This window comes from Lonchura striata, chromosome 1, assembly GCF_046129695.1.
Source record: "Lonchura striata isolate bLonStr1 chromosome 1, bLonStr1.mat, whole genome shotgun sequence".
Lineage (NCBI taxonomy): Eukaryota > Metazoa > Chordata > Aves > Passeriformes > Estrildidae > Lonchura > Lonchura striata.
In genome coordinates, this window is record NC_134603.1 from 19,430,573 (window position 1) to 19,452,851 (window position 22,279).

Consider the following 22,279-nt stretch of genomic DNA (forward strand, 5'->3'; position numbering starts at 1 on the left):
ATGTAGGCAAAGTCCCTAAAGAGTACAATGTATACCCTAGACTATTTAGACTCATTATTTGTCCAGATGTATGGCTGCACGTGCCATGACTCTGTGTGGTAAGCAGTCAGCCTTCTAAGGTAAATCACTCTGAATTACACAGCAGACTTTGTCTTGTCAGAGCAAACCTGGTTCATTATTTTCAGTGTCCTTCATAATCTTGTTTTCTCACTCGTCTTTCTCTGTTTGTGGCTCTTGTGACCATATTTCTAAACAATATGAAGGATGAGGTACTAATTATATCATCAACTCTATTACCATTATTCTCTTTAAAAGGTGTCTTTAATATAGTTCTTTTTGAAAATACTGATTTTCAGGATTAAAATGTAAATATGCTTCCACAGGATTTGAGAGAAACAGCAATGAGTCTCAAAATCATAAGTCATTAAATCATAACTCAGGACTCAAAATCCATAACTCATGCAATGACTTTACAGGTTTTATATTTGCTTAAGAAAATAAGTTACTACAAAGAGAAGAAATACTAAAAGTATTGGAAGTATGGAAGATAATAGTTGGGTAGCTTTGCTATTATATATTGAAAGCATCAAAAGATTAGTGAGATGCACAAGATGATCACGTTAATTGGCAAATAATGGCATTTTATGAGAAAGCATAAAATTTCCAGTGTGTTTGAACTAATAAATAGCAGTCATAGTATGTGGAACAAAGATCAGTCTGGAAGGAAAGCATTAAGAGTGAAACATGATTTTTTTGTGAGTATGGCCAACTTAAACTGTTAAATATTACCTAAAATAACAAACCTGAACCTACTTGTATTGTCAAAGATGAGACAGAAGCATGTTTAAAGCTCAAATTCTGGTGTTCTGTATGTACCTCTGGAGAACTTGGTTGTTTTTTGGTTTTTTCCCAGGTATTAAAAGAGGCTTACTACTTCTGCTAAAGCATGATAACTGTGCCTTTCGTTTTCTAGGTTTTTCCCTTAAAATTAATGGGCTTTCAAATGTAGTAGACTCAGTGACAAAAATTTAATTTCTAATGCAAAAAAAAGGAGGTCCAAATCCCTCAAAAGTATTTCAGATTTAGAAGTGTATTGTGAAAAAGAAGAAGCTTATTTTTTAATTTTCTACATCAGGCTTAAAGAAGACTTCTATCCATGGGAGTAAATTCTAACTGGGAGCTGCAAGCTGGCCAAAGGCAATCAGAAGAGTGACTCTTTTACCAGATTTTGTTAAATGTGGGGTCTTTCCTATGTTTGAAACACAAGTTTGTATTTATTGTGGATATCAAAGGTGATGTTATTCAATAAAAAATGACAGCCTGTGAGAATAAAATAAAAAGAACAACTATTGCTGGTGGTAGTAGAAGATATAAAATTGTAGGAGAGGATCACTGACTCCTGCGAGGAAGATTGTTCCCCAGCTGGAGCAGTTGTGAAAAATGGGAAAGGAAAAAAGAGAAAAGTGATTTCAAATATCAGATAGAAATAACATTTGTTTCAATAGATAGTTCTGCTGATTGAAATCAACTGGCTAACTCACATTAGGTGATTTACTCAAGCTGAGACACTATCCCTGAGTTTCCTTTGGGAAGGCAAGGATAAGCAGATGTAATAGTAAAAGCTATGTCAGTTCAATGTTTCTCCCAATGATTAAGCCTTTATTAGAGAAGTTAGAAAACAGACTGCATTGCTGAAACAAGAGATTTGCACCATTTGAACTTATTTGCCCATTTCAGTCAGCCTTCCATAAAGATAAAACTACAAGGTTTTGAGATAAATCTAGAATAAAATTTCTAGAAGTAGAACACCTGTGATTATGTTGACATCAATATATGAAAATCTCATGTGTAAGTCTTCAGTGATAGGACAGACTTGATACTGGAGTTCCAGTGCCTGGAATTAAGCACAGCTGTAATCCTGAGGATTATTATAAACACTCAACCAAAGGCCTATCAACAGTTTCTCTAAAAGCTACCCAAGATAATTGTCGTATTTGGGGTGGGGTTCGTTTTCAATGAGAAACAGAATGAAGTTGGCTAAAATGTAGTCTTTAACCTCTTTAAGAGGTTTAAAAAGCAGAGTAATATAAATAAAAGGATAATCAATATAGTTTTATAAATAAAAGTGCAATCAGTAACAGAAGGAAAGAGAGGGGGTATATCATTCTCATCTGAAACAAAATCCAGTATTCTCAATATTCCATTAAGTAGAATGTACTCTACTGACAGTAGAATGAAAGAGTGAGGAAAAATAGTGCTAAACAAAGAGCCATGAAAATCTTCAACATTGTGTCCATGAATGCTATAGAATTTTTAAGTGGATCTTGCTAAAAAAAAAAAAAAAAAAGGAGGAATTTAAAGAATGATGCTAAAGGTAGACAAAATAAATAAATATAAAATAGTAGTTAAAGCTAAGTAACTGAATTGGAATATGGGAATGGGATGTTAGAGGTAGCTGATTCCAGTATTCCTAATCCCAGTTTCTACAGCTGATGGCACTCCAAGCTCTCGTCCTATTTACCCTCCAAGCCAGTTTGAAGTTCACTAGCAATTCACACAAGTAGTTTAAGAACAAACACATGCACACAGAGGACAGTTAGAAATAGCATTTAATAAGAATACAGGATTGACCGCAGCCATCAACACAGGACTCAGTGAGACAAATGTTCTGTGCAGCAGCTGACTGAACATGCCCCTTGTACACCCCTCTTCCATTTTGCCTTGCCTGGTCCTGCCTGGTCCATCTGGATCCCTTCTTTGCCCTGCCATTGAGCCATCCCTTGGAGATCCCATAATAAGTTTTGTACCATCTCCAAATTTTCTCTCTTCCAACAAAGTACTGCTATTCAACATACAATGGGTCCCATAGTGAATCCTATATTTTTGCACACAAGTTCCTCTTAGTGTGCATAGTGCTCTGGGTTGATAGTTTCTTTCTCTGGTCTGGTTTTACATATATATTTTTTGATGTGCTGCCTGGTCAGTTTACTTGAGTTTCTTGGCCTATCACTGTTCCTCTGGTCATCACCAATCTCTGTGGTTCATTTAATGATAACCTAATGCATAGGATTGGAAAATATCCCCAGAGACACAAATCTACCTTCTTCTATCACTAGCAACATCCTCAGATAATTTTCTTCACAGTCTTTAAGCTCTACCTTAAAAGTAAGGCTTTTTCAGTTATTGCAGTGATTGAAAATTATTTCAAGCCCCTGAATCTTTTAATTTAGAAATTTTTTTCTGATTGCTTCCTAGCCATAAAATACATTTATTTTTCTACCAACTTTGTCTATTACATTAAATTGTTCTCTTTCCCTGTCTAAACTTCCCATATAGAAACAGTGATGCTATCTCATTGTAATACCAGTTTACCAACCAAAATATTCCAATTTCAATTAGTCTTCCCTCATATGAAACACTTCCCATTCTCCTGATCAGATTTTAGGGCCTTACATTTAAACAAAAGGAACAGAAATGACAATGATTCCCCCAAACACATTATTAGACTGAAAGAGCCTAATGATAGTGTCTCCAGTCTATGAAATAATAACATAAAACCTCTTCAGCATTCTGATTGTAAAAGATATTAGAGTTTATGATGTCGCTGTTTCATAGAGTTATAAATAATCATATTTTATGATGTAATTTAACTTGACAACTTTAATGAAAAGGGAGATGATGGGTTCATAGCACTCTTTGTTAAGCAGCTTTCATATAATTAACACAGAAATTAATAAATTTTGAGCATTACCTTATGGATCAGTTGCATCAATACAATTATATAATTAATAACAATAAAAATAATTTTGCTATATACTTTCTAACTAATTAGCTAAATCAGCATAGTGTTGGAGCCTGACTCAGATGGGATCTTCACAAATAAGTCTTGACCAGCAAGAATATCTACTACATTTTAATTGTCATCTTAACATCAGTTTGAAAAACTACAATTAAAGGTAAAATGTTACTGAAAATCTGAAATTAAGGAAACATGAATTTGTTTAGAAACTGGAAGAAACCATCCAGCTGACAGAATCAAATGCAAGAATAAACTTTCAACATGAGATGTCAGGCAAAAGCCCAGGCAGTTCAGCCTAGACATCAGGCAAAGCTGGTTTGGCACCTTATTGCTACCCAGCTATGATGTGTGCATGTGACACCAGGAGACTGGTCAGCTGGACTCCAGGTCCCAAAAGACACAGCCAGCTGTCATCCAGCTGTGTGAGAGACCAGCTTCCATGGGCCATGCTGCTAGGCAGGGCATGCTAGAATTCTACATGGCAGCAAAGGCTGAGGTGTGAGCAATGTCTGTCTCCTCTTGGATGCCACAGGGTATGACACCTTCTCATTCACGGGCACGTGTTCTGCAATGATGTGACCACAGAACCAACCTGTCACATTGGCCCTCTTGTGCTTCAGATCCTTGTGGGTGGAGGTATCCAAAAGTAGTCCCTTCAGCTTCTCTTTGAGCTATTACATCAAGTAAAAAGATATTGTTACAATTCTGGAGCAACTTTTTTTGGCTGGCCAAAGTGAAACCACAGGAGGATACAGTGCACAGAAATTTGGTTTATCCATAGAATAGGCAAAGCTTGAGACCATCACACCTCTCTACAGGCCTCTGGGAAGATGCCTGCCTTGGGCACAAGAGCAGAAATGGCAGATGCAACCCAAGATTAGAGCTGGCCCAAACTTTAATCCTCTAATAGATTTTACCACATGCTCTGTGGAACAGAAATTTGGAAATTTTAAATGGTGTCTGGACCAATGTCAGCAACATGGGAGTCCAATGAATGAGAAATTACTGAGTTTTGTGTCTAACTCTGCTATTGTTTAACCCCAGGTGTCAACTCAGCCTCACAGAGATGTTTGCTCACTCTTCTCTAGTGGGATGAAAAGTTAGTTGGAAGAGTAATAGTGAGAAAATTAATGGATTGAGATAAAGACAATTTAATAGGCAAAGCAAAAGCCACAAAGGCAAGCAAAACAAAGAAAGAAATTCACTCACTGATCCCCATGAACAGACAGGTTCAAACATCCTCAGGAAAGGAGGACCCTATCATACATAATGGTGACATGGGAAGACAAGCACCATCCCCCTGAATGTCCCCCCCTTCCTGCTTTGCCCAGTTTTATAGGCTGAGCATAATGCTATATGGAATGGGATATCCCTTGGATCAGCTGTTGTCAGCTGTCCTGGCTGTGTCCCCTCCAAAATTCTCATGCACCCCAGCCTCCTAACTGGTGGGCTGAGGTGAGAAGCAGGAAAGCTTTGACTCTCTTTTAATGCTGCTCATCAATAACAAAATCATCTCTCCGTTATCAACACTATTTTCAAGACAAATCCAAAACAGCTCCACCACTTGAAGAACCTTAACTCCATCCCAGGCAAAACAATATCCTGCATTATCAACATTTATTTCATAAATGCTGCTGGAGTCAAAAGACACTGCTGAGCACATGATGTGCAGCACAGGGGAAGTCTGGAGGCTCAGGGACCCAGAACCAGTGTGATTGTGATATCAGTAAGGAGACTGGAGACCTCAAGTTGCAGTAATGATAATGAGCTTGCACAACTGGCCTCGTACCTAACAGATGAGCTGCACTATTTTCTCATTGGCAGGATCTTGCTGCAAGCATCCACATACTGCTTGGCTGAAGATACAAAAAGGCAGGATGAAATCTCTGCTTATGTGACTTAAATGAACATATATTCACAGAGGAGTTTTGGCTACTCTCAGGCTAACACATATTTAGAATGATCTCTTGTACTGTGTAGACATTGCAGGAAAAGCCTCTGCCCAGTGTGTCTGGCCTGCAGCAGCTGCATGTATGTTGTCTGCTGAACTGGATTTTACAGTCTCATGTGTGAAGTGCTGCATCCTAATTATCTGATACTACTGGAAGCTTTCCAGGTTGATTTCCTAATCCCTCTCATAATATCAGTGTTGCATCAGATTTATCACTAGCAGACTTTATTCCTGCACAAAACTAGAACTCCAATATGTAAATAGGATAGAGAGGAAATACTGGAAAGAATTAGAATGCCCTTTTTTTATTGTCAATTATCTTTAAGTATCTACTCCAAATTCAAGTAAGAAAATTAATCTAAATCTGTAGATTTTCCTTATTCCTACCTCCTTCAAGGCATTTGTATCAGAGAAAAGATAAAAGGTAGGTTTAAGCAAATGTGAAGTTGTATAGATTTCATGGGTTCTATGTCATGTTCACAGCTGAGAAATGTCCCTGTAGACTTTCAAATTTATTAAAAATTTACTAATTGTTAAGTAGCATTTTGGGATGCAGATAGTGAAATATTTAAAATGCATTCAACCATATTTACATGTAAAATAGGTGACATGCATGCCAAAGACCTTTCCTAAGATCAATTGGCACTTTTCAGGACCCAGAAGATGACTTTAGAAGATAAGTGATCTTCAAATCTGGCTTTATTTTGACTTTCAAACAATTCATTACACAGAAAGGCTCATTTTATCAGTAAATTAAATATTCATGACTCCCACTTTCCCTGAGGCTATGGGATTTGGTAGTCATAAATAACCTCTGTTGGTGGTGCATTCACAGTGTTGTGTGAATGCAATTCTGATTTAAGAGATGGTTAAAAGGGTAAAATTCTATACTGATGAGGAGGTAAAAAATGACAAATGACAATATTCAGCGTAGAATGAATAGGTGAATAATGAATGAGGAGTCCTAACTTGTCTAGCAGAAATGAGGAGAGGAAAAAAAGCTGAATCATCAGACACTTGGGGCAGATCTTGAATCAAGCTTCTGGGTCTGGGATAGTAGTCCAAATTTTGTTATTCTGAATGGCTAAATATACATTTAGATTTAGTAATATTTTATTTTCTGTATCTCTCTTGTGTCTAGTAGATGACCATTTTGTCTTTATTTTTAGCATTTACCCATTTGCTCATTAATCATGGCTGAAATCCATTAGATTACATAAATGTTCCCCCCAATGTTCTTTACCCTATACAATCTGCTAAAAGCTAGTCACAATAGCTATCAGTTTTGCATGCCACAGATCTGTTTCAACACAGCTGCCCTTTACTGTGAATCAGGGATAATTCTGCAGATAACTTTGTTGAAAGATTTGTTCTATTGAGATGGTCTGTGCTGCTACACGGAGAAGTTGAAAATGCCACAGAGTGTCTTCCATTAGATATTTTTGCATTTTCCTAGGTAGTTGTAAACCAGAGCAAAATGGATTTTGAAGATTCACTTAATATTGTTGCAATTGTTTAGCTTCTATTTCCCTCAAACACAATAAAATCCAAAATCAATTAAAATAGACAAGATTTTTAAATAATGTTGTTCATGGATTTGACTCTTTAGTTTTAAAAGGCTGTTTTCCCAAGTGATATTTTTGGTAATTTATTTGTGTTTTTATTGAATTTTGTTGAATAATTCAGAGAGCATCTTGGATAAAGATTTACTAGCTATAAAGCTTTATGATTTATTTTCAGCAGTCTATCAGATATTAACGGGTCTATCATATACTAACTGTTGTCACTTATTAATAGCACAGAAAGCAGTAGATCCTACTTTGGTAAAACAATCCATGCCCTGAATCCAAATAGGACAACAACTAATTCCAAGTATCATCCTTTTAGTTGTACTGAGACCTCTTACTTTTACTGGAGAATAGCTTTGATTTATTTACAATGGGGAGCCTGGGTGAAACTCAGTCTGACAGAGAGAAGTACCAAGGCTTCTACAGTACCATAACTCTTGTTCTGTACACTCCTAAAGGGAGAGCTGTCAACTGAGCATTTAAGGCATCAATCTTAACTCCTGAGTGCTGCGTGAATTCCTGCCTCGGTTTTGGTGAGGTTGTAACACAGAAGTTCTCTCTGCTTGCTGTGGTCTTTTCTCTATTGCAATTTCTATGGCTTTTTAAGTAGTCATGAGCAAATCTGCATGTAGTGTTAGTCTGGTACAGCTCCTTGTATTCAACCTTCTGTGGATAACACTTCTGCAGGAAAGCAAGGACAAAGACAAGGCATTCTGCTATTGTCTGCAGTGTACATAGAAGCAAGGAATGAAGAGCTACAGAAGGCAGTGAATTTTAAACTGAATCATAAGTGAAAACAGTTTTGCACATCATACACAAAGTCCCAGTTAATGTACAAGTACATAAATCCATTCAGATCAGTGGACTCACATAAATATCTGTAACTAAAATTTTGAGCCAGCTTATCTCTAGGTCATCAGAAACCTTATGCTCAAGGCTGAGAAAATGGCTTCAGAAAAATTCTGGACCCTCTCAGGAACATAGAGTGGAATAATGAAATAATATACTTTATACTCTCCATCATTTTCATGGAGAATATTGCTTCCATTTTAGTGGGCACAGACAGAAAAAGTAAAAATAATCATAATAGACTGAAGGGATAATTATTATTGATGGACAACAAATACAACAATTCAAGTCAGGCAAGACCCATTGCTTACTTATATAAGACCAACATCTTGAGCATGGGGCACTTTCCATTGCATAGTCACAGTGGTGATGAAGACCAGGTTTTCTCATCTTTATCACCTACTAAATTAAGTGGGAGTAGTGCCCCATCCTTCTCAAGACCTTCTGGAAAAGTTAGAACAAATGCTGTGAAGTCGTCCTTGTGGTGACATTGTAAATACATCTACCGCTGCTGTGCTTGAGGCAAACATTCTGTGAGACAAAACACATACAACTGGCAGATGAGGTCATTTCTTTCCTTTTGGACAGCAAGTTGCCTAAAATTGAAAAGGTCTTTCACATAATGTGCATTAAAGAATGAGAAACATGTCTTAGCCATCTTTCCAGATCCATGATTCAAAGACACCTGTCAAGAAAACAAACTCGTATAGTTAATTCTGACAGCCATTAGTCAAGAATGATTAATTAAAACATGCATAATTTTGGCCACAGATATTAGGAGACAAATGAAGGGGAATGTAAGGAAAGAGCTAGTATTTTAAGATTTGAATCAGAAATTGCTGCTGCTCTTCAGCAAAGTTATCATAATCACACTTTCTTATAATTTGTCAAAGAATATGATGGTGTACCACAAAATCTGTACATATTTATGTGACTAAAAGAATGTCACTCAATCTGTTTGGGCAGGGTACTGACAGGAAAGTTAGGCCTGCCTTCTCTTCAATATGATGAACATATAGATCAAAACACAAGGATATATTACAGAAACTTATGCATTGCTACAAATAGAGGCAAAGGAGGAACTGCATGGTCTTCTTCCAGTCTTCTCTACTTATTATGCCTGTCTTCTAAAAATCTTAAGTGCAAGTGGAGCCTTGCCACAACAATACCTCCATTGCCTGGTCCACAGGAATATGAAGCCTGGTCCATGTGTTGTGAGCAGACAGTGAGCCCTCATGTGCATGTTTTATCCTCTTTGTAAAACAGAAAATGAATTTTTAATAAGAAAGAGATATTATGAAACTCACTTAGCTCTACAGTTTAGTGTTCTTTTCCTCAGCTATCACAATGAATATGAATGTCACTATCAAGTATACATAGACTTAAGTTTCTGAATGACAAAGCCAAGATAAGCAGCACACAGAGATTGATGGGAGACTGAGATTTTAAAATGTCTTTCTGGGAAAAGAAGACAATAACAAACCAATCATTTTCATAGCAGTACTCCCCCATGTCTAAGCTAACTATAAATATTTACCATCTTATTTTAAAGCATGTTGAATAATAATATATATTTTGCTGCAGAGTTTTTGTTTTGGGAATTTTTTTTGTTTTGGTTTGAAGTTTTTTTTTTTGGTTCTCTTTTTTTATAAATAGAAAGTATAAGTGAAGAAATCATGCAGCTGCAAGAAAGTGAAATACTGACAGTGCCAGGTGTGGAGGTGGGATAGAATGAAAGATTCAAAAATTAAAAAGAAGTATGCGAGGATAACTAGCTCTTATTTAACCTTGGTGTTAGTTTCTCTTTATATTTCCAAGTTACATAAACTCTTGAAAAACAGACTCTGAAATGGAAGCCAACTAATTTTTAAAAGCTAGCAGCATCAGTGCTACAGGACTGAGCATAAAGAAAACATTGCAATTATTTTATTGGTGCGTTTCCATATGGAAGGTTCAGGTATAAACGATTGGCTCAGCTCCTGAAAGAAGTAACTGAATAATTTCAGGCAACATTCACATGTACTTAGTTCTGTCTGTGATAAAAACATGAGTAACGATAATGGATTTCTTTCTCCAGGTTTATGCAGTTTCTTCCATTGATTGCTCCCAGTATGTAACTTGCCTCTTCCATGGCAGAACTCCAGTTCTGATCCACTTCTATCCCCACATCCTTCCCCATTATGCTAAAGGCTAGCCATTTAGTATCCATTTTGTATTTTCTAACATTCTTTCTCTTTAAATGTAGAGTTTTTCTTTTGCCTCTCTCTCCTGCCATCTCCATCCTTCTCTCTCCCTCTCCCTCCCTCCCTCCTGTCTAACCTCCTCCCATTCCAGTGCATCAAGATAATTTTGAATTCTGATCCCATCCCACATACCACCTGCCATCCATCCTGCCATGGAGCTGTCAGTAAATTTCATAAGCATACGTTCCCTTCCATCATCCAGGTGGCTAATGGAAATATCAAATAGAACCAGCTCTGGAGACATTCTCCTGGGAGTCCACTCAAGACACCTTTTTGACAGCAAACCTCTGAGAGCAGGTTTCCAACTGACTGTGTGTCCCAGCTGGCTGTGCTTCTCCCCAGATAACAGGTCCCTGCCTTAGGGAGGGATTGCCAAGCAGGATGGTGTAGAATGTTTTGTTCAAGTTGAATTCTTCTCCCCCAACTTGTCCCTGAGGATAGTCCTTGGCACATAAAGAAACACCTCGATTTTAACATTACTTTTTCTTGAGCACTTTTAGGAGTTTTTAAATAGATTTTGTGGTATTTTATTGTATACCTAAGAGGTAGCTCTGGTGTCTAGTTGATTACCAGTTTGTCTTGATTTTTAGCATTTCCGCATTTGCTCATTTATCATGGACAACATACAACAGATTGCATCAATATTTCCCCTAATGTTCTTTACCCCGTAAAGCCTGCTGAAATCTTTTCACAGTAACTATCAATTTTGCATGCCAGTGAGATCTGTTTTAGTACAGCTGATCTTTACTGTGTATCAGTACTTTTCTTTTTTACATGTAAATCAATACATGCTGACATGGTTCATGAATGAAATACGGAGAAAGATTGTGATTAAAATCAAAAGCAGAATCAAATATTGACAATATTTTTATAGCTTAAATATGACTCACCTCAAAAATTGGACTTCCTCTGGAATTCAGTCTTTTCAATTAAGCTTTTATCAAGAAAAAAATATCAGCTACAGGATGAAATTTATACTCAGAACAAAAATGAGAATGAAGGAAAAGTCTCTTTCACCTCTGAGATTTAAAAAGCAGTTTGATTTTCAGTAGAGAATATTGCTCTTACTTTTCTTTCCATACAGAAAAAAAATATTTTCAATTTTTTTTCACTTACATGGAAATTTAGTCTGCTGGGATACAATGCCATCCTGACCCTGACAAATTATTAAAGCTTTAATAAATTGGAAATAAGATGAGCTATGAGAAATCATTATCTTCCAAGTTATCTGCACTTCTGGTTCAGCTCAAGATAAAATCCTGTTAACCAAAAATCCCTACCCATATCTATGTAGCTGAAGTGGAATCAAGCAGCAGTAAAATCTGTTGCATTCCATATGCAGAAAATTAATAAATCTCTGCATTACCTGCTAGTTTTGTAGCTAAATGGCAAAATGGCCTAAAGAGAGAATATAAGACAAACACTGTCAAGCACATTTCTTTCTTGTAGAAGAGAGAAGTAAGCTGCAACCACATCTTCTCTGAATCTTGCATTTTGATTGAGTCTGTGCTTTAATTAGTACCATGATGGGGCATTCAGTGCAGATCTGGCTGCAGGCATTTGCTGGCTTTGTAGTTGGTTCTCTGTGCTGTCTCAGCCTTCTGCTGGTAAAATATGAAACTTCTTCCACCTCCGTGTCTATGCCCAGTTAAGCAGCATCCCTTAACACACCAAACACATCACAGAGGGATTCTGGGTTTGTGTTTGGAAAAAGTTAGACTTCAAAAGAGCCAATAAACTATTTTCTGCCTTTTGAAATACAGATGCTTATGTGTCTACCTGGTGCTTGCTGGTGGGTTGGGAAGTGTTGAATCAGCTGTTCAACATTTCACCTGTTGATGGCCACGTTTAGAGGCTTATAAATGTTTCCAAAAATTATTTCATCTTCCAAGTACTGCATTAGCAGACCCAACTGCAGAACTTTAGACCCTCTTCAGAGACTTCATCTTGCTGATGACAGAGAGGGGATAAATGATGCCATTCCTCCCTTAGCTTTCTCTCTGAAAGGAAGAATGTTCAGCCTTTTGGACCCCTGAGCACTGAATATGAACAAAAACTCTACATTTCCTGAGTCTTTCTACCCCTTGGAGACACACTTGCTTTATCCAGAGGTGAGCTGCTTGGAAAAAGGAAGAAACCAAAATTCTTAGTAAGGATATTCCTTTGAAAACCTGGGGGGGAAAAGGCTTCACAGTAGTAAGTCTCTTTTGTGATTTAGTGAGAAGGCCACAGGCTCTGTTTTAATCCATTTCCAATAGAGCTTATATGATACTACACTTTTTCATTCAAGTAATGCAGCTTGCTGTCTGCTTACTGCTGAGCTCTTATGAGAGGATGCTGCTTAGTGCAGACTGATAAATCTTTTCGCTTGGGGCCTTAAATAGAGTAAAACAAATTATAACTACTTTAAAACTGCAGTAAAAATACTGATTGCACCTACTTTTATCTGTCAGTCTCTTCATAAAGGTTTTTATTTAAGATTTAGCATATCCAACAACCCTGTAATTGGAAAATGTTTTTCAAAAAATCAGATCTCAGCATTACAGATTTTAAAAACAGATTTGGGGTCACAATGCTTTTCTGGTCAAAGCCAGGAGCTAAGACTATCTTTCTGGAAGGAACTAGAGAGCTCACCAATCACATTATACACATTATAGTGCTCAACACACTTCTTCAATGTACACTGATGTATTAATCCAGGTTGGAGGTTGAAACTTTAATTTGCCCAGAAGAAGCCAATCCATAATGCCTTACATCTGTTCTCCATCAAAGCACAGCTCCAACCAAAAGACCATGCCTTTGGGGTAAAAAGCATGGCACTGCAGCTGGAGGAAGCTCCTCATCACCAACAGGCATTCACCTATGAAGGAAGATAATGAGAGTCAGTGAGAAGAGACATCCAATATTTGTTACAGCTCTTCAGACTACCAGTTGTAAAAAACACCTTCAGTTCTCCTTTGCTAGAATAGGTAGGCTTGAGGCTATTTAGGTTAATCAGTTAAAGAGGAATGCAGATATTCTATCAGACCATATGCAATCCAACATCCTTTCTCTGGTAATAAAGAGATATGGAATAAACAGTACTAAGGCATGAGGACTTCTCAACCTCCATATTAAGGATGCCACCCTGATGTACAATGACCTGCTTTCTTTCATGTTTTATTGGCCTTTACTAAAAACAGTACAGTGTGATAAGTCTGGTCATAAACCAACCCTTCCTCAATTTTCATGATCAGCATTTCACTGCCTGTCCCTATGGTATAGCTAGGAAGTGGTGGAAACATTTGGACCACATACATGCAAGACAGAAAAAAAGAACTTGTTAGATGAAGGGTGCCCTGCCCAATCCAGAAATAAGTGGGCATACATTGCACATTAGATATTCTCATCTCAGAACAAAGCATACAAATATGCAATGGGCACCTCTCAGTTCATCTCGGTTGTAGGACTGATCCAGAGTTTTCCCATATGCAGAACTGCTTCCCATATGCAAGATGCAGGTCCAGATTAAATCACAGAATTAACTGATCAGTTTACATAGCAGAAAATTGAGTTTTATAGAACCATCCTTCATGGTGAATTCCCCCCAGGACATTGCTCTGGCTTCAGTGGCTTTGGCATTTGGAAACATTGCTTACCTTAGAAGATTACTAGAGGGAAACCTAGATCGCATTGACACTAGAGCTTATTTTAATGAAAATTTACAGGCAAATTATATTATTCTGTGATTACATGGATTATAAAGCACACAACAAAGTTAATGTGGATGTGCATTATTGGTTAAATCTAGAACAGCAGGTTGACAGAGAGAATATAAAATGTAGTATTACTCTCTATTAGAAAACAGTAATGTCCAGGATGCAAGAGGAACTTAAGACCATAAGGACCTCTGAACTGTCAAAAGGTATGCAACACATTGTGAAGAAAGGTTGTGAGTAAAGATAGCTGAAAGGGAGTTATCCAAACACAGAGGAATTAAGAGATTCACCATATCCTCAGAGCCTCTCAAAGCAGTGCAGCTTTTCTCTTCCACCGAGTTCATCCTTTTCAGGCTATTTTTTTTTCCAGGTTGTATTGGTTTACATCCCCTCCTCCCAAATAAGATTTCACATTAAACATCAACTAGCATGAACCTCAATCATGGTTTTGAGAACTGCTATGCCTAGAGGCCAGGCTAAGCTGACTGTCTCTGTCAGCCTGCCTCCAAGGCTCTGTCTTCAAAGACAACCAGGCTATAGGCAGAGGTAAACTTTCTTCTGTTTTGAAGCTATGCCTTTTCAAAGCCAATTCAAGATTATTTTTTTGGGTTTTGCACTGTATGATATTTACATTACTCAGTCCTGTCAGGAATAGTTTTGAGGAGCTGCCTTCCAGGTTCTTCTTTTATAGGAAAGCATGCATTTTTGTGTGCTTTGCTATTCCTAGTCATCTCCACTCTTTTAGATTAATAAATTTGATTGTAATTTATGATAAATCAGTCTAAGCTCCATATATTTCCATACATACATTTCTTTTATGCCATTTTCCTGTCAGTTCATTCATGAACTTGATAAATACATAATCCTGTATTCCATGCGTTCAGTTTTTTCTCCTGTCAAGAGGAAAGTGAAAGATGGAACTTGCACTGGAAGTTATAGTCTCACTCTTTTCACTACCCCTGCCTCATAACTACAGTCCTTAATTTAGGACCAGTGTACCAGGAAGAAAAAAACACAACCACCAGAAAACCTCAACAACAAAACCTATCTAATAAGCATGTTAATAAATGCAACATGAAACACACAGATAAACAGAACAATTTTTAATTAAGACAAACTACATTTCAAATTGCTGTCAGAGGTATTTTAATATTTTATTTTAAAAAGCCTGGGAACTATTATCTAATCCTGAGAGATGGATTTTCCTGTAACTATGCAATAGAGAATTATCATTTTCTCTTTCAGTCTTTAACGCTGTATCACCTTACATACAGCTAACAATAATTTTTCATTTCTCCTTTTTTCATAATAATGAATAATGTATTATGATTTTTCTAGTTTAATATTGCAAAGTGCTATCCAGGTACTGAATTTTACAACAAGGCCCTTTCACTGTTTTACTACTGAAGTATTAGATCTTTCCACAAAATGAAGACCAGCATCAATATTTCAGTTTTGTGGAACCCAGCATTAGAAGCCAAAGCCTCCATATTTATAAGGTGGTAGTTGTACTTCTCACAGGAATTATCTGCTTTGATACAGTTGTCAGAACATACTCTTTAGCAGGAAGAGGTTTCTTGGGCCAGATCAACTGAGTGAAAATTTGCTGGTCTCACTGTGATGATCCTTGCCAATAAAATATTGTGTTCTTTGTAAAAGTGGATGTAAATAAAAAACACTTGTGGCTTGTTTCAATCTGTAACAACTGTGCCAAACTGGGAAATTCAAAGGAATTTAAATATCTTGAGGACAATTTAAATGGACTTAAGGGGACATCAGCTGCACCACTGCTGCACCATACCCCTGTTGGAACTCCTCAAAGATTCCAGTGTATACCTGCCTGTTTGGTGTGACCTCTGGCCATTTCTGTATATGCCTGGGACAGCACATTTCAGTTCTCTAGCACTGTTACAGCACCTCCATGAAGGCAGCTTTCAATTAATTTAGGCTTAACTTAATTTACTTATTTTTAAAGCTTTTGTGCTTGAAATTGCTTATTTAAATTTTGTGCCCTGATGAACACAGCATAAGATTTACTAATAATTAATTTCAGTTGTTCAGAAATATGGCTGCTTAGGATTATTATAATCTTTACTTACTGCATCTTACCTTCTTCTCAGATTTTCATCCATTTTTCTAAAAATATTGCTCATTTGACAAATCTGACTGCAAAGTGTCAAGAATTACATGGAAATGAAAGATGAAAGCCAAGCACTAAAATATTCTGGAGATATGGTATCATTTGTCATTTGACTCTAAAATTTTATTCATTCTATTTAGGCCTACGGTACTTTAGGCACAAAATTTATCTCGGACTCAGGAACTTATCCAATTCCCCTGTCATCCTAAAGGATCACAAAATTTATAGTGGAAAAACCTATTGCACTATCAGGCTCTAGATGGCTGAAAGTACATTCTGACAATACAGAAAACATTAAATGTAATACTGATACTTACCTGCATTTAGCCAAATAAATACATTAAATTTATGAGTCAAAATAATACAAGATTGAAAAAAGTTTTAACCCTACTTCTTGACTGCCTGTGATTAATTATACATATAAAAAGACAAATCACCAAATTCTGAACAATAATGAAATTACTCAACATATAAACTCCATTTAATTGTTTTTTACAGTACTTTATCTTCTGTTTTATTCTTTTTGTCGGTCTCTAAATAGTGTAAGAGATGATTCAGAGAAGATAAAGGATGACAAAGGCTCTAAGTAAAAAGTGATCATCTGGATTTATCTTGTCTCCTCTAAGATGCTGTGACCCATCAATAGCTATAATTGGTGTGCTGCCCAGCACTTCCTTTGCTTGTTGAGTGCAAGATTCTATGAGGGTTCATTGTGGGTTCACTTGCAACCCATCTTGCTGCTGACAGTGGCCCAGCATTGGACATCCAGCACTTCAAGGTGTGGAAGGGTGAAAGTGATTCAAATGTAACTGGTGATTCCTGGTTTCACAGGTTCAAATTCCTGTGTACCTAAAAAGGGACTGAAATCACAAATTTGTTTCACATATCTTAATGAACACAAGTGCTAAGAGGATTTCATTTGCTCCAGCACCTGCACTGCTGCCACCACCTAGCCCCTGACAGAAAGATAGCCCGGCTGTGATCACCATTGTGGCCAGAGTCAGCGTCTTGGAGCACAAGTCATTCAGATGAACTAGTTTTCCAGGGTTTGGGTTGTCCCCATGTTCCATTATTTCCAGGCTGGAAGGGAGGAACTTGAGCTGTGGGAGACTCTCCAGCATTCTGCCTGTGTGCTCCTGGGTGCCACCTAGCACAATTATCATTGAGAAAATAATCTTTAAAATTTTGCATTTAATAACCTAAGAAAGAATTTTAAAAACCCATCAGTGTTAGGTCTTGCTACTATTGTAATTATACAACTACTAATGCAACAGAACAAATAGCAATAAAGCTGCTCTAATACTGAAAGTTTTTAAGATCCTCAATCTTCATGTAATAAAGATAGCACTACTGACTTTATCCTGAACCATGTCCTTGGGTCCTTGGTAGCCCACAAAGTCCATCCAGCAAACAGTGCTGGAGGGCAGAGCAGCTGCTCAGCTCACCTGTACAGCTGAGATTAGAACACAGCTACATCTCTCTGCAAAAGGCCCTGAGGGTGGCATTATTTTCACAGGAAAGCAGTAGTGTAACAAATCCTGCAGCCATCAGTGAACCTTGACATCTCCGAGAAGAATAACGTCAACTTTTACAAGGCAAGCTGTAGGCTGAGAGAAATGATCCAGGAGCATAGTGACCTCTCTGAGAATGCCCTAAGCACCACAGATGTACTTTCAGAAGACCCTTATCCAAACTCATCACATAATCTGAATTTATGGGATCTGTTCTGCCTTCACAGCAAAGGGTTACAGTGCACTGCACACCCAGGAGTTGGCAAAGTACTCTATGTATGCAACTGCTTCTTGGTCTACTAAAATATTAAAGAATAGTCTGGAAATGGTATCAGTTTTGTGGCCATGGTTAATGAATTATTTACATAATAAGTAAGACACCCTGCCCTTATAGTCATATTCTTTTTCAGCTTCAGGTCCAGCAGCACCAGGTATGATTGGTGTCTTTATAGAATAGTCTCTGGGATATCTTTCTGTAAGTATATTTCATGTTGGCATGTATGTCACCAGCCTGCTATTAAGATTTTAGTTCTGACCAAAACAATCCATACAGGAAGAAGCTGAGCTATGATACAGCCTGATGAAGTGTATTTCATAAGCCAGAATTATTGCAGACTCCATGGCCATTAATCTCTTTAAATGGGTCTCAGTGTAGGCTGACATTTGCAGACAAATAAGTTGTGTCAGAAACAGGGTTGGTGATGTCAGGTTTCTTTGCCAGCAATATACAAATTTAAAGCACACTATGTTCTTTAATGGCTCTGCAAAGTGTCCTGGCAAGAAAATAGCTGAATGCAAAAGATGTCCACATTACTTTCATTGATACAGATTCCCAAAGTGAGCATAGCCACATAAAGCAGCATAGTGCTATGCCAACATATTAATGTTAGTGCTGAATTTGCTATCAGAAATTGGTGTGACTGAAAGTCATTCAAACACAGATAATTAGTATTGCTTACAAAAAAGTTTATTAACTTTGGTAATATGCTGTGATAATATGGTTACTCCACCACAATTTGGAAAGATCTGGTGCTGCACTGCCTTTTGCTGAGCGCCCCAGAGGATTATATTCTCTAGATAAGTGCAAATTCATAAACAAAGCTAAACAACAAAAGATTCACTTCAGTAACAATTAGATCAAATTCAAGATGCATCCTAAACCAAAGATAAATATAAGCTATCTTTAGGTTCATTGAACATACACAAGTATTTATATACTTTACAGAGTTTCAAATGCCAAAACAAATCTGAAACTCTGCAAACTATTGGAAACTGTTTGCAAGAACAGCTCTTTGTGACCTTTTACAGACTTGTTCTGTCTGAATGAGCAATATCAAAGTGTAATCAATTTAAGAGATTACTGCCTTCAGTAAAAAATTCAGCACACTGAGCTGAACCCTATTTAAAATAAATTATCTTCCTAAACTCTGGAAATTGTTGCCCTAAGGTATTGATTAAAGGTTTCCCAAGGCTTGGGGGTGCACAAGATGTTGGGAGGGGACATACATTTTGCAGGCATTTGCCACTTAAGCTCTGGAATGACAACATCAAAATACTGAAAACTTGTGCTCATGATGATAGCAGAAGTGTAGTCTGGACTATTGTCAAGGATTTCATCAATATATCACTAATGCACACCCCTGAAGGGCTACAAAAGCTTGATAACATGTTATGTGCACTTATAGGGCTAGGAATAAATCCCTGAGGAAAGTGAGCAAACATATGCTGAATGGATTTGCAGTGAACAGAAACTGCTTGCAATCCTTGGGCTGCAGAAGAATCGTGAAAGACATGCCTTAAACATCAGTGGCTCCCAGCCAAGGGTGAGAATCACACTCAGTGGGAAAATTCAGGTTTTAGATAGATGGAATTGCCACACAAAGGGATTGTTGATGCTTTGTTGTGCTTTGCACAGTAATCTACTAGCAGCTTCCAGTCACCATTTGATTTCTGAATGGGCCAAAAGGGTGCATTCAAAGAGGAATTGGTGGTGACAATAATCCCTCTTTCCTAAAGGTCTTTGAGGAGGGCAGTTGCTGCCTGGTGGACATGAGATCTACGTAGTATTATGTATGCTCTAATGAACTGGGTGGCAAAGGTGGTGCAGTTTAAAGGAGTTACACCAACACATTTAGACTGACTGGGATCCACTGGTCCCCCTGGCCTCCTACAGCATGGGTTTGGAGAAGGTCCACATCTGGAAAATGAATAGGTCCCAGTGCCATGGCTATAGAGACAACAAGGCCAGGGCAGTGGCATAATTGCTGTCCTGTGCCACCTGCCAGTGTGAAGGACTCTGGGCAAAAGACTGAACCAGAGGGCAGGAACTGGCTGGCTTCAGCATCTCCCAGGGTGTTAAAGATCAATCACAACATTTGCCACATATTGTTTGCCTAGGTAAATCTCCTTCTGTTTAATACAAATGTTTTCTATTGTATTAAATTAATACTTGGGATTTTTTTTCTTTTGTTGCATTACAGGAATAGTAAGGGGACCTCAAAACTACACATATGGAACTAGAAATATAGTGGTTTAGTTTTTTTATCTTCCTGAAGACCAATTGGTCATTCTATAAAAATGACAGGAGTAAGTAACTCATTATCCCTTCTGATCCTTAACAAAGAATCAACTATAAAAGCTATATCCTTTCCTCATAGTAGAAGTATTGCTTCATTACAGGGTCCACAATAAAGAGCTTTAATCTAGATGAGATTCGGCTAGAAAGGAATCTTTTGTTATAAATTGAAAGGTTGAATTTTATATTTAAATATTGCTATTAGGCTTCCCCTTGCTGATATGTTAGATACTGATAGTGTACTCATTGTAGTCTACTGTCCTCCACTAAGGTATTTTTATGAAGGTTTTGTTCACTGCAATTAAGGTCCATCTATACTTGTCAAAAAAATATATCAACTGTGAATGTGATATATGCAACATCTCTGACATTCCTGACTCCAGCTCTCTGCTACATTTTCTTTGCCATTTTTCCAGCCTCAATGCAAGGTTCAGCCAAAGGATAGCAGCACCATCTTGTGGGTATCTGAAAAAGTTACAGCAACAAAATCGGTGAAACTTTGGCGGGCAGGTTCCTCATTCTGAGCAGCGGCTGGCACTGCCCGCTCAGAGAAGGTCCCATAGCAGAGCTCAGCAGGGTGCCTGCTGAAGTGAGCTTTGTGAGATGGACCCCACAACGTATCCAAAGCTGAATTTAGCTACTAAAAAATCCAGAGTTTTACATCGGCCATAAAAATACTGTTCAGGCTTATGGATGAACATCTAGATGCAACAGGCAGGAAAGGAAAAGATTCTTAGGGGCTAAAAATGCAAAATGAAAATTACTGGGTTTACTTCAGGTCACATGAACACAAAAAATTAAAAAAATTCCTGTGCTGTTCATCAAATAAATTTTCTCTTTGTTATTACCATCTGACTATGATTGCACTGTAAGTGCAGCAGTCAAGCCAAGTGACATGGTGTCAAGCCTGCATTCAGGAGTGAGCTTTGGGCAGTTTTCCCAACAACCTGATGGGGGAAAAATGCCCGAATCCTTGTAATTTTTTAGCACTGGTTTACTGCATGCAGTCAGCACCTTGCATGACACAGATATAGCCACGTCCAAAGGTATTTGGTCTGTAATTCATAGTGACCATGATCCATGGAGTTATAGATGGAAATATATATCTTGTGTGTGTCCTTTCCTAGGCAGTCTGAGCTCATTTGCACCAAGGCAATAGGAACTAGGGAGGGTTTCTGTGCTGAAGGAGCAGCAAGAGGATGAGGGCATCTTCTCTGAACTAGAGGTGGGGAGGCCAGGAAGTGCAGCATGCCCTTCACTCTGCTTCTGCCAGCGAGGCAAACACTGTCATTGGACTAGTTTCTGTCTTGAGCTTTGTGATAGGGCTGCACTGCCAACACTTGCTTCATGAAATCTTGTTTTCCCTTTTATCATCACTAAAAAGCTCATTTTCACATAGATGGGTTGTTTTACCTGTGTAAAATTAAGACTAAATTAAGACTAAATGAAGTCATATATCTTTTAATTTTGTTGATGAAGACATTACTTTCATTACTTCATTGTTATATAGCAATTTAATAAATTGCTACTTATTTATATGGTATTCTTAATACAATATATAGTAAGAAAGCAAATATTTAAACATAGATACGTTATGTTTAAATATCTTGTTCTCCAAACAACACAGGAATAATTGCAATAATTAATGGTAGTATTAAAGGTACCCTGATAAATCAGCTCCCCAGTATTGCATGTCTGCTTGCAACATATTTTTACCGAGAAAGGGAAGAAATAAATTTAGTGATGTTGCTATAAATGTCTACATAACTTGAGAGAAACATTAAAAAAAACCCTTTTATCTGCAACTTGTCTAAAATTTATTTTATGTTACACTTGAAGCACCTCATCATGGTAATTTACCCAGGAGAGGAAGGAATAAGGCCAGTTGTTGTGGCTGGTACGTGTGTTCAGTATGACTCTTTCTTCTCATTACATTTTATAGAAG